Below are 11,706 nucleotides of genomic sequence, written 5' to 3' on the forward strand. Positions count from 1 at the left end.
CAAAATGAAACAATACATAAATTAACAAAGGACTACTAGTAGTTACTGACGTGCCAGCTCCAGACCTCAATTAATTTGTCTACAGCAACACCAAAAATGTCATGATAAAAAGTTTCATAAAAATAAAACAGTTATAGCGTTTGTTTGGACTTTGATATTTAATCACAGGGTTGTTTCAAAAGAAACAAATGCTCCATGTGCTTTTTATTCAGAAAAATGTGAAATTAGAGAGATTATTTATTTATGTTAACAATGGAATTTTTTTTATAAATTCTTATGTTTTTATTTTTTCACGTTAACAGTTGTGCATAAATCATTTTATCAGTCAGGATCCGACTTCGTCAAACATTTCTCCCAATTGCGCCAGCCAATTTGTACAATTGTAAAAATTGGAAGGTATTATATACGGACGACGCACTACCAATTTAGATCTTGAAAACGACAAAATCATGCACATTACGCTATAACGATCCTTACATACAAGTTGTATTTCAAAAGACATATGTATCTACTAATTTTTGAGCAGCATTTAATGTACTTTTCTGTCTTAAGTCAACTTGAATTTTTTTCTAATCCGTTGTCTGAAGTCCGGGCCGTAACTACATTGAGGCAAATGCCTCATGTTGGAAATTTCAAAAAAAAAAAAACTGAAACAAGATTGTCTTAATTCATATCAACCTGAATTGTTTTTACGGAAAGTGTCTTGCAAGAAGCGAGTTCTCTTCACTCTCTGATGTCGCCCCTGCATGTTTTTCGTGATCCATGAGTCATCCATGTTTCTATTTGACTTTTAGTTTTCAGAGTTGATGGTCTATTGATTGTACTTCTGTGTCCCGGGTTTGTCTTTTGTTCATTCATTGTCCTACTTTATAACTATAGTCTGCAGAGTGTTGATTTTCATTTGTAAAGTGTGGTTTTGCAATGTTGCATGTCCACCGATGTCCAGACATTGTGCGAGAAAATATTTTAAGAATATACAATGCTACTGGACATAGAAAAAAATTGTCGTTTCTGCATGGAGAATTGAACTTGATATCAAAGAATACAAAACTGGCCCTTTTTTGTAGATAAATCTAGATAGCTGACATGGTTTAAATCAAAGTAAGACCACCAATTTCCCGGTATCAAATCATCTTTAAAAAAACGTCAATGTATTGCCATATTTCCTTTTACATTGAAGGGTTTAACTTGCATGAAGTCGTTTTCAGACCCTTAAACAGAAAATAAAAAAATATGAAGTAAACGTGCACATGACCTTATCTCACACAAAGTCAATGTATAGAAAAAATACAAATGCTCAATGGCCAAAGTTTTTTTTTCCTGTTCTTCATCTTGATAGTTGATGGAGGGTCTTCAACAATAAAAGAATCATTAATACCGTAAAACAAGGTCAAGATGGTCCTTAGTGTCGACTTAAGCAGTACTAGTATTTAATGTATAATACTGCACTGTCACTATATTTAAATCTAGTCATAAAAAATCACCAAAGTCTGAAGTAAGCACAATACAAGACAAGAACAGACAGACATAATGATTATGAGAATTTCGGTTTTTGCTTTATCCTACATATCGGTCTACTTTTAATGTTGTCCCCGTAAAAACCTAAAAGTCTTAAATTACAATGAATCTATGTTTTTGCCTTTAGCGGCCCCCAGACCCCTCGCCAAAATTTTTCGCCGGCCCTGGAAGTAATTTTCGAAAGTTCAAAAACATTAAAAAAAAAAATCAATTAAATATTTCGTGGAATGGCAGACTAAACATTTTCAGAGGTTGAAGACTTATAACCCTGGATAACGCATACAAATAAGTCTTGAAAACTCTGTCGTCAAGTAATTTCAGTAAAAAATTGTTATTCGAGCACACTTACTATGTTGTTATGACTAATCGGAAAGGTATTTCACTTGACCGACGTATTTCTATTTTTGGAACTTTAAATTTTTAATGATATTAAATCAACCTGTAGCCAAAATATGTAAAAGTAATAGAATCTGAAGCGAGATGATGTATCAAACATTTTTGCTTTATAAGTTTTCAAGGCAAAAAAGTCAACTCAAACACACCCGAAAACATTTAAAGTGCACTCTACTTTACCTTTATAATGAAATTATTGCCTATTTTTTACGATTTAAAAAAAAAGCTGTAGTGGAGGGGGTCAGAGATACAACTTAAGGACGCATTCCTCTGATGTTTCAGTCTCGTTGAAATCTCTTTCGTGATTTTTTTCATGTAATACAAGTGGAAAATATCAATCAATAAAAAAAATTATATCATTGACATTTAATTTTTAAAAAACACGATCAATTATATTGAATTTAGCCTTTATACTGAATTATTTGAGTGTTGATATCTTATTTATTATATCACAGTGTTCGTGTGTCCAGCTACAAAATGCATGCCCTAAATTGTTTGCACCAGAATTAGGCGCGGAGTTAATTTGCGTCCAAACGCTGCGGTGTATGCACATTCATTTTGGAGCTTAACAACTATAGTATTAATAAATCAGCTTGAATAATTATGTTTGTATGTTAACGTTTTTTTCTTGTTTCACTTCTGTGTTTCATATATTCCGTTGTTTTCCATATGTAGTTGATGTGTTTCCCTCGGTTTTGGCTTGAAAGCCGGATTTGTTTTATCTTAATTTATTAATGACTTTTAAAAATGTATACAACTGGTGCATTTTTTCATTCGCCCTACTGCTTACCATACGGGTTGATACAGGCTCAGCTACTGCAGAAATATTCTTTAATGGTAGATCATAGGTATATATTTCTTGAGATATAATTTTCTTATAATTGAAGATTTGACTATGCTTTTTTCATTTTTGTTTTCTACGTTTCGGGGCATTTAAAAGCCTTAAGCCTTTAACTCAAGTTTCTTTATTATTTTATGGGATCTGAAATACGATACATGGTCAGCCTTCTTATATTACATCTTGAACCATCTATGATTATTTCCAGTCTCAATTGTAGTATGCGGTATTGGTTTTGATCATTGTTGAATGTCGTTCTATGACCTATATAGCCATTGTTAACTCTAGTGTAGAGTTTTCTTATTAGCAATCATATAACATCTTCAACTTTTTTTTATATAATCTCTAAATTAGACAGATAATGGCAATGGAGAATGTGTCAAAGAGATAACACAACCAAAGAATAAAAAAAAAAAAAAAAACACACAGACGAAGTCCACCTATTGGTCTTCAACACATACCGAAGGGCCAACTGAGCTTTTCTCATCACTTGACGTCCATCGTTGTCCGTCTTCTCGTCGTCGTCGTTAAATTTTTACATTTTGAACTTCTTCTAGAGAACCACGAATGGAATGAAACATGGCATGCATGTTCCTTGGAGGTGCTGACCAAGTGTTGTCACTTTGTAGCTGATCCATCGTCCAATATGGCCAGTGAGGGACTTAGTTTAACATAGGACCCTATGAACAATGTCTTTTAGACAACCACGAAATGGAATAAAACCAAACATGGCATGACTATTCATAATGAGGTTATGACATGAATGGAAAACAAATGCACATCAAAAGTTTTTAATTTTTTGAAACATAGACTTCACATAACTTTTATATATCTAGGTCCTGTTAAATCTTTCCTAGTGGCATCAGTTTGTCTGTACTCGTATAAGATTTTGTGGTGTTAAAACGGCATATTTTTCATTGTTCTATTTAATTTGGTCTCTTGTGGCATGGGAGTTGTCTAATTGGAAATCATACCACATATTCGTATATTTTCAAAGTGCCACAATATCAAATCAGTAAAATACAGAATAAAAGTGACATGCCAGTTTGTACATATTTCAAAGGGAAACGTTGCTTAAAACAATCTTGTTAAACAAGTCGGGAACAACTCCTAAAATGAGGAGCAATCCCTCAATGTAATGACTATCCCTTTTACGAGGGATACATTTCAAGTGCTATTTTTTGTTTGTTTGTAAAAAACACTTCTCAGTACAAAAGGGCACATTCTTATATTATCTGAAGAAACTTTCCCCAAAGAACAATACATCTATTTGGTATTTATGGTCAAAACATGTCCAAGAATTTTGTTATATTCCAGGACTTTATAAAATTGAGAATGGAAATGGGTTATATGTCAAAAAGACAACAACTCGACCAAAGAGCAGACAACAACCGAAGGCCACCAATGGGTTTTCAACACAGCGAGAAAATCAGGCATCCGGAGGTGGGCCTCAGCTAGCCTTTTAATAAGACTAGGAATCTAATGTTTAGTGGTTGTCGTTTGTTAAGGTGGTTCATAAGTGTTACTCGTTTTTTATATAGATTAGACCGTTGGTTTTCCAGTTTGAATGGTTTAACACTAGTACTGAATTTTTGGAGCTCTTTATAGCTTGCTGTTCGGTGTGAACCTAGGCTCCGTGTTGGAGACTATAATGGTTAACTTTTATAAATTGTGACTTGGATGGAGAGTTGTCTCATTAGCACCCATACCACATCTTCCTATATCTATCTACTAATTCCGTGAAATGGACGTAACTCTAAACTAAACTTAAAAACATACAAGACTAACAAAGGCCAGCTGCTCCTGACTTATAACAGGCGCAACAATGCAGCGGGATTAAACATGTTTTGTGAAATCTCAATCCTCCCTCTATACCTCTAGCCAATGAAGAATAACAAAATACATAGCAATATCCTTATTATCATAATAAGTGGACCGACCCTCTTTTAGAAAAGTTGATCCAAAGATATTGAATTCAAGTTCCCCTTATAAGTTAAAAAGCGACGTGTTTCTCTAAAATTCCTTTCTACAACAGCAAAATGATCCCTTGTCTGCGAGAAAGTCCCTCATTTTATTTATTTTATTTTATTTTTTGGGGGGGAGGAGGGGGGGGGGTGCTCTCAACTTATTAAATGTAATAAAAAACAATCTGTATTTGATGGAAATAAAGCCGGCAAAGATTTTTAGAAACTCACAGTCATGATTACAGATTTTCATTATAAAATTTTAAACATAGTTTTCTCGTTTGAATTGTTTTACATTGTCATTTCGGGGCCTTTAAAGCTGACTTTGCGGTATGAGCTTTGTTTATTGTTGAAGGCCGTACGGTGATCTATAGTTGTTAATTTCTGTGCCATGTTGGTCTCTTGTGGAGAGTTGTCTCATTGTAATTGGCAATCATATCACATCTTCCCAGTTTACTTGAGATCACTCACTTGTTGGTCCATAATGATCCATAATGTGCTAGCCTTTAAAGTTTGCAAAAATGTCCTAAACAACTTGTATAATCCAAAACTAAAGTCAAGTACACCCTAAAAGGTGTAATTCGGTAATTGCTTTTTTAATATTTGTTTTATCCAGTATCTTTAATTGCTCATATTTGTTATATGATAATCATTGCTAGCGCTGCTGGACTCCGAATAGTCAAATATAGGAGTACAAGGGGAACGGCAGCAGCATTTTTTTTTTTTTTTTTTTTTTTTTTATAAAATTCCCATATGTTTAGCCAGATGTCTCTAGTTTAGCATTGAAAAATATATCACGTATGGTTTAGCATTGAAACATAAAAAAGGCACATCTTGATGACTGCTTACAGGGACGGATCGAGCCATTTTTAAAAGGGGTTCCAACTATATGTCCCCATTCAAATGCATTGATCGTTAAAAAGGGGGAATTTCCAACCCCCGAAACCCCAAAGCCCCACCTCCACTGTCGTTTATTAAACAGAAACATCGAGCCGGATTTTTTTTGAGAATTGTCTGTTCATAGTACGTACATCTTTGAAAGTCTGTCAAATTTATTCACAACCCTTTTAGAATCTGTTGAAGATCGCGTCGTAATTATTATGCCTTTCATTTTTTTTAATAACTTATTGCTGTTTCATTGGAAAAAACGAAAAGGTGTCCCATTATTCCGATTTTATCTACTACAATTACTCAAATGTAAGTCTTCCGGGCATTGTAGACGTATGTGTCTTACAAGGTACCAATTTTTGCCACACAATGTCATATTAAAATCTTTTTGTCCACAATAAACCTAAGGAATATATCAAGTTAAAATTAATAAAAACATGTGTACTATAACTTGACGATAAAGAGTCTATTGCAAGTTTGATTCTAGCTTTTGCAGACTTTACAAATGTATAATTATAGAATTAGGATCATGTTGATTTGAATTAACCATAGACATTATATTAGGGAATGGATGACGAATAATGGGCAAAAAATATAAAGAATAGAGAAAAAGTACCTCAAAATAAAGAAGTCAGAGATAATATCGAGGTGCTTATGTATATTTTAAAGAGAATAACAGTCAAAATGTATAAAGAATAAAGTAAATGGCCTAACAAATTTAAGAATACAGAAATCAAGGACCTCACATACATCCTTTCGTCCGTAACAAATTCTACTCTTTCATAGAGAACACACCTTTTTTAAGGTTGAAATTGTCTTGCCTGCTTGATTGCGTTAAGTGTCACTGATTAACATGTTATCATTGAGCAAGCTGGTTAGCAGGAGACATCAATATTATCGAAGACCATTAGTTCAAAATTTAGATTACACCGTTTTTACACTAGCCTTTTTGGAGACCTTTATAGCTCTCTGTTTGGTGTAAGCCAAGACTCCGTGTTGAAGACCGTTCTTTGACCTATACTCATGGTACTCATATGTAACTCATATAAGGTCTGATAATAATATTAGCAAACCCAAAGATGTAACTAAAAACAAAAACGGAGACTGTAAGAGTTTCAGTAAAAAATAATACTATAACTAGATGTGTCAAAGCTACACGAATTGCCCCGTCTCAAAAAGTTGAAAAATCTGCAATTTCAATAACATATGTGGACACAAACATGATGGTAGCAGAGACATTGTATTATATGTCTTTGATGGTAGTCTCACATATCAAAAATCAGATCAAAAATTAGCGGAGCGGAACGAAACTTATACTTGATCTGTCACTCATCATGGTTAACTCACAAACCAAACATCAGCCCAATATCTGAAAGAGTTTAGAAAAAAAAGTCCGTATAACTGTGATTTTCAACAATTTATCAAAGTTCAAAGCCCGTAATTTCGGCAAAAATTAGAGGAGCAAAACGAAACTTAAACTTGATCTGTAACTCATCATGGTTAACTCATATACCAAGAATCAGCCCAATATCTGAAGGCGTTTAGAAAAAAACTCCGTATAATGGTTTGTTGTCGGGAATGACAGAATTTCGGAATTACGTCCAATCTCTAAAGCCTGTAATTTCATCCAAACTTTTTCGGAGCAGACCAAAAGTTAAACTTGCAGTGGCGGATCTAGAACTTTTCCTAAGTGGGGGCCCGCTGACTGACCTAAAAAAGAGGGGGGGTGTTCCGCTCCAGTCATGCTTCAATGATTCCTTATATAATCAACAAAATTTTTCCCACGAAAGGGGTGACCCCCTACTTGGATCCGCCTATGACTTGATCTGTAACTCATCATGATTAACTCACATACTAAAAATCAGCGCAATATCTGAAGCCGTTTAGCAAATTTAGCAAATACTCCGTATAATGGTTTGTTGCGGAATGAAGGAATGACGGAATTTCGGGATTACGGAATCTCCAAAGCCCGTAATTTCAACAAAAATTATCGGAGCGGAACAAAACTTAAACTTGATCTGTAACTCATCATGGTTAACTCACATACCAAAAATCAGCCCATTATCTGAAGCCGTTTAGAAAAAAACTCTGTATAATGGTTTGTTGCGGAATGACGGCATTTCGGAATTACGGAATCTCCAAAGCCCGTAATTTTATCAAAAATTATCGGAGCGGAACGAAACTTAAACTTGATCTGTAACTCATCATGGTTAACTCACATACCACATACCACATACCACATACCACATACAAAATCAGCCCAGTATCTGAAACCGTTTAAAAAAAAAACTGTATAATGGTTTGTTGCGGAATTTCGGAATTACGGACAAGGGTAAAACTATATGGCACTGACAACTTCGTTGCAGGGCCATAAAAATGAATTTCAGCAAAGATATAAAGAAATATATGACAATAAATTATATCATCTCTTGACCAAAATAGCAAACTTCTATTGTTTAAGAATATAAAAACTGACTGATATAAACAAGAATTTTATTTGACATACCCTAATCTTGATACAAGAAAACTAATATGCAAATTTAGAATAAGTGATCATCCGCTCGCTATTGAAACTGGAAGATATAAAAATATTCCATGCCCTCAAAGACTTTGTAATAAGTGCAAAGTTCTGGATGATGAATCCCATTTCTTTCTAATATGTAAGATAAATGATGATTTAAGACATATCTTTTTTCATGATTTAAAAACTCAATACAAAGATTTTTCTAATAATAAAATGAAATATATACTAAATCCAATCACTAGTCAGCAAGTGAAATCTTAAGGCTCCTTTATTAAACAGTCTATGGAACTGAGGACAGGGGGCACTTGAGGTCATTTGTTGTGTATAATAATTTTGGTTTATTTTTATTTTTATGTAAATTTTAATGTTGTCATAATATTGTTGTTATTACATGTAATTGTCATGCCTTTGGCCCTCTTATGGGTGTTATTTGTGCTTTAATAAAGTTATTATAATGGTTTACTTTTTATCAAGTGTGACTTGGATGAAGAGTGGCATAGAGTTGTCTCATTTGCATTCATGTCACATCTTTTTATATATAGTCAATGTATTGAGAAAATTTACCTGAATCAATGATTGATTCATTGATTGTTTCTTACTTTTAATACCAGTGGCAAACCTTACTAGATATTTATTGCTAATAAATTCGTCAAAGAACTAAACCGTAGCCTAATAATTGAATCATTAAAATGAAGCCAAGAGTGAAATGCCTCCTGTTGACTGGTAAAATCAAAGTGCGAAATCATTTGAAGAAGTCAAGTGTTGAAGGCCGTACGGTGACCTATAGTTGTTAATTTCTGTATCATTTTGGTCTTTTGTGGATAGTTGTCTCATTGGCAATCATACCACATCTTCTTTTTTATAAGGTCAACTGTGACCTGCCAGATGACTAATATGATCTAATATACACCTCACAAACATAATATAGGCCATATATAGTTGAATCATAACACAATCATTCATACCATAATGAAACAAAATTATGCAAACAACATGATCATTATTTTTCCTAAATTTTATTTTGCATTCAGTCTGAAATGAATGATGAACGAAGATGTAGCAAATTTAGAATACATTTGAGTAGAATGAACAAAATAACACGTCTACATTTGTCAAGAAGAACAGTAACTGTTTATTGTGTTTATTGTGAAAACTGTGGTGACTGACATAAAACATTAAAGAAATAAATAAAATGCATAGAATTTATTTTGTATCTGCTTCAATCCTTTATTTTAATAACAATATGCTATATGACATAAGATATAAATGGCAGCAAACCAACAAGAAAAAAAAAAATTTATGCGAGGTCCCTCATTTCTGTATTCTTCATTTTTTTAACGTTATTTTCCCCTATGTTCTGCCCATTAATCTCTATTCTATATTTTTGTTTGCACTATTTTTCTTTATTCTTCATTTTATTTCCTATTTATTCTGCACATTTTACTCATTAGTCTTTATTCTGTAATACCAACCAGACCCTCGTCTGAATTATAACAATTCTGTTGGCTTTTTGAATATTCATTTCTTTTTTACTTTTACAAAGTACTCAATTTATACAGAAATTGAAAATTATGAAGATTCATGCCTGGAAGATCCAAACTATAAATTTGTATGAAAGATGTAAACTTTAAAGTTTGCTATCATTTATTGAGAAAATGATAATTCAATATGACACAATGCTCCCTATATGCTGTGTTATATTTATGCAGTCATGCAGGTGACACAAAGGGTTGCCTCCCCCTAAAAAATAATTTGGGGGGGAGGGGGGGGGGAGAGGAATATTACGATTATATTTGTTTTCCTATTATTAAGGTCCCACCCTTTTAACCTCTTATCAAGATTGTTTTGTTTATGTTTGCTATACCCTGCAACAGTTACTGCACAAAAAAAGAAAGGTTATACCACAGGGAGAGCTATTTTCAACATTTGAACAATAAGCAATTTTTAAAAATCAGACAAAAAGTCTTTCAATAAACTAAAACTTTCGATTAAAAGGGAAATATACCGTATGGGGCTGTCTTAAACTTGCAATGAGGTGAGAGTTTTTTTTTTCTTTTTTTTTTTGCTCCTTGTAGAATGCCTCACTGTAACCTAAAGACGAAGAACAGCAATCAAAATGCTGTTCTTTAGCTTTTTTGGGTGTTTTTGCTGTGTTTTTACAGGTCTTTACTGATTTAGTGTCAAGAAATGAATAGCCAAGTCTTTGATTTTCTAATCTGGATCCACTACTGGTGTTACCAAGTCTTTTATATTTTGTGTTTTTGAAACCATGAAGCAAGAACGGGGGGGGGGGATTTACTTCAATTAATTTTCATGAAATTTACTTCAATTAATTCATGAAAATCATATAGTAACTGTTATGACTAATAAACTATGAACAATTTGTGTTGAAACGTCAGTTATGGTTCAATTATTTATAAATTATAAGTTTTTGGTAAAATTACTTTTGGCTGCAATCCCTGATCCAGGAATTGTGGTAGTGTAAAACAAGAATGTGTCCTAAGTACATGGATGCCCCACTCAATCATTTTCAATGTTCCATGGACCATGAAATAGGGTAAAAATCTAATTTGGCATTAAAATTAGAAAGATTATACTATAGGGAACATGTGTACTAAGTTTCAAGTTGATTTTACTTCAATTTCCTCAAAAACTACCCTTTCCAAAAACTTTAACCTGAAACTCCCACTTTCATTTTCTATGTTAAGTGGACCGTGAAATTGGGGTCAAAACTTTAATTTGGCACTTAAATAAATTAGAAAGATCATATCATAAGCAACAAGTGTACTAAGTTTCAAGTTGATAGGACTTCAGCTTCATCAAAAACTACCTTGACCAAAAACTTCAACCTGAAACTCCCACTTTCATTTTCTATGTTCAATGGACTGAGAAATTGGGCTCAAAAGTCTAATTTGGCTTTAAAATTAGAAAGATCATATCATAAGCAAAAAGTGTACTAAGTTTCAAGTTGATTGGACTTCAGCTTCATCAAAAACTACCTTGACCAAAAACTTTAACCTGAAGCGGGATGAACGAACGAACAGAGCCACAGACTAGAAAAAAAATGACAAATTTTTTTAACCTAAAGCGGGACGAACAAACAAACGGAGCCACAGACCAGAAAACATAATGCCCCTCTACTATCGTAGGTGGGGCATAAAATTAAATTGGCCCCGTTTTGGTCTTCGGTTATGTGGCTATATTGTTTTCTGGAAGCTCTCAGGTCCAAAATGCACCAAATGATTGTTTTTTAACAACATATCCAAAATGTTCTTTAATTGAGAGATTTGTTCTACTTAGCAATACACTAATGCAATTTTTGTTTAAATGGACCCATTAAAGAAGCATTTTCTGACCTGTTTGATATTATTATCAGATTATTACATGGCATTTTTCATATCGCATGTATTATCAGCCCTAGGTTCAACATCAGCCCAAGAGCCGCATGGCTCGAGGGCTGATATTGACCGAGGGCTGATAATACATGCGATATGAAAAATGACATGTTATGATCTTTTTATCATATGCTTCAACTGTAGAGAAAAATAACAGATTCATATATTGATCCTTCTACGTGGTTC

The sequence above is a fragment of the Mytilus galloprovincialis genome, chromosome 4, assembly GCF_965363235.1.
Source record: "Mytilus galloprovincialis chromosome 4, xbMytGall1.hap1.1, whole genome shotgun sequence".
Taxonomy (NCBI): domain Eukaryota; kingdom Metazoa; phylum Mollusca; class Bivalvia; order Mytilida; family Mytilidae; genus Mytilus; species Mytilus galloprovincialis.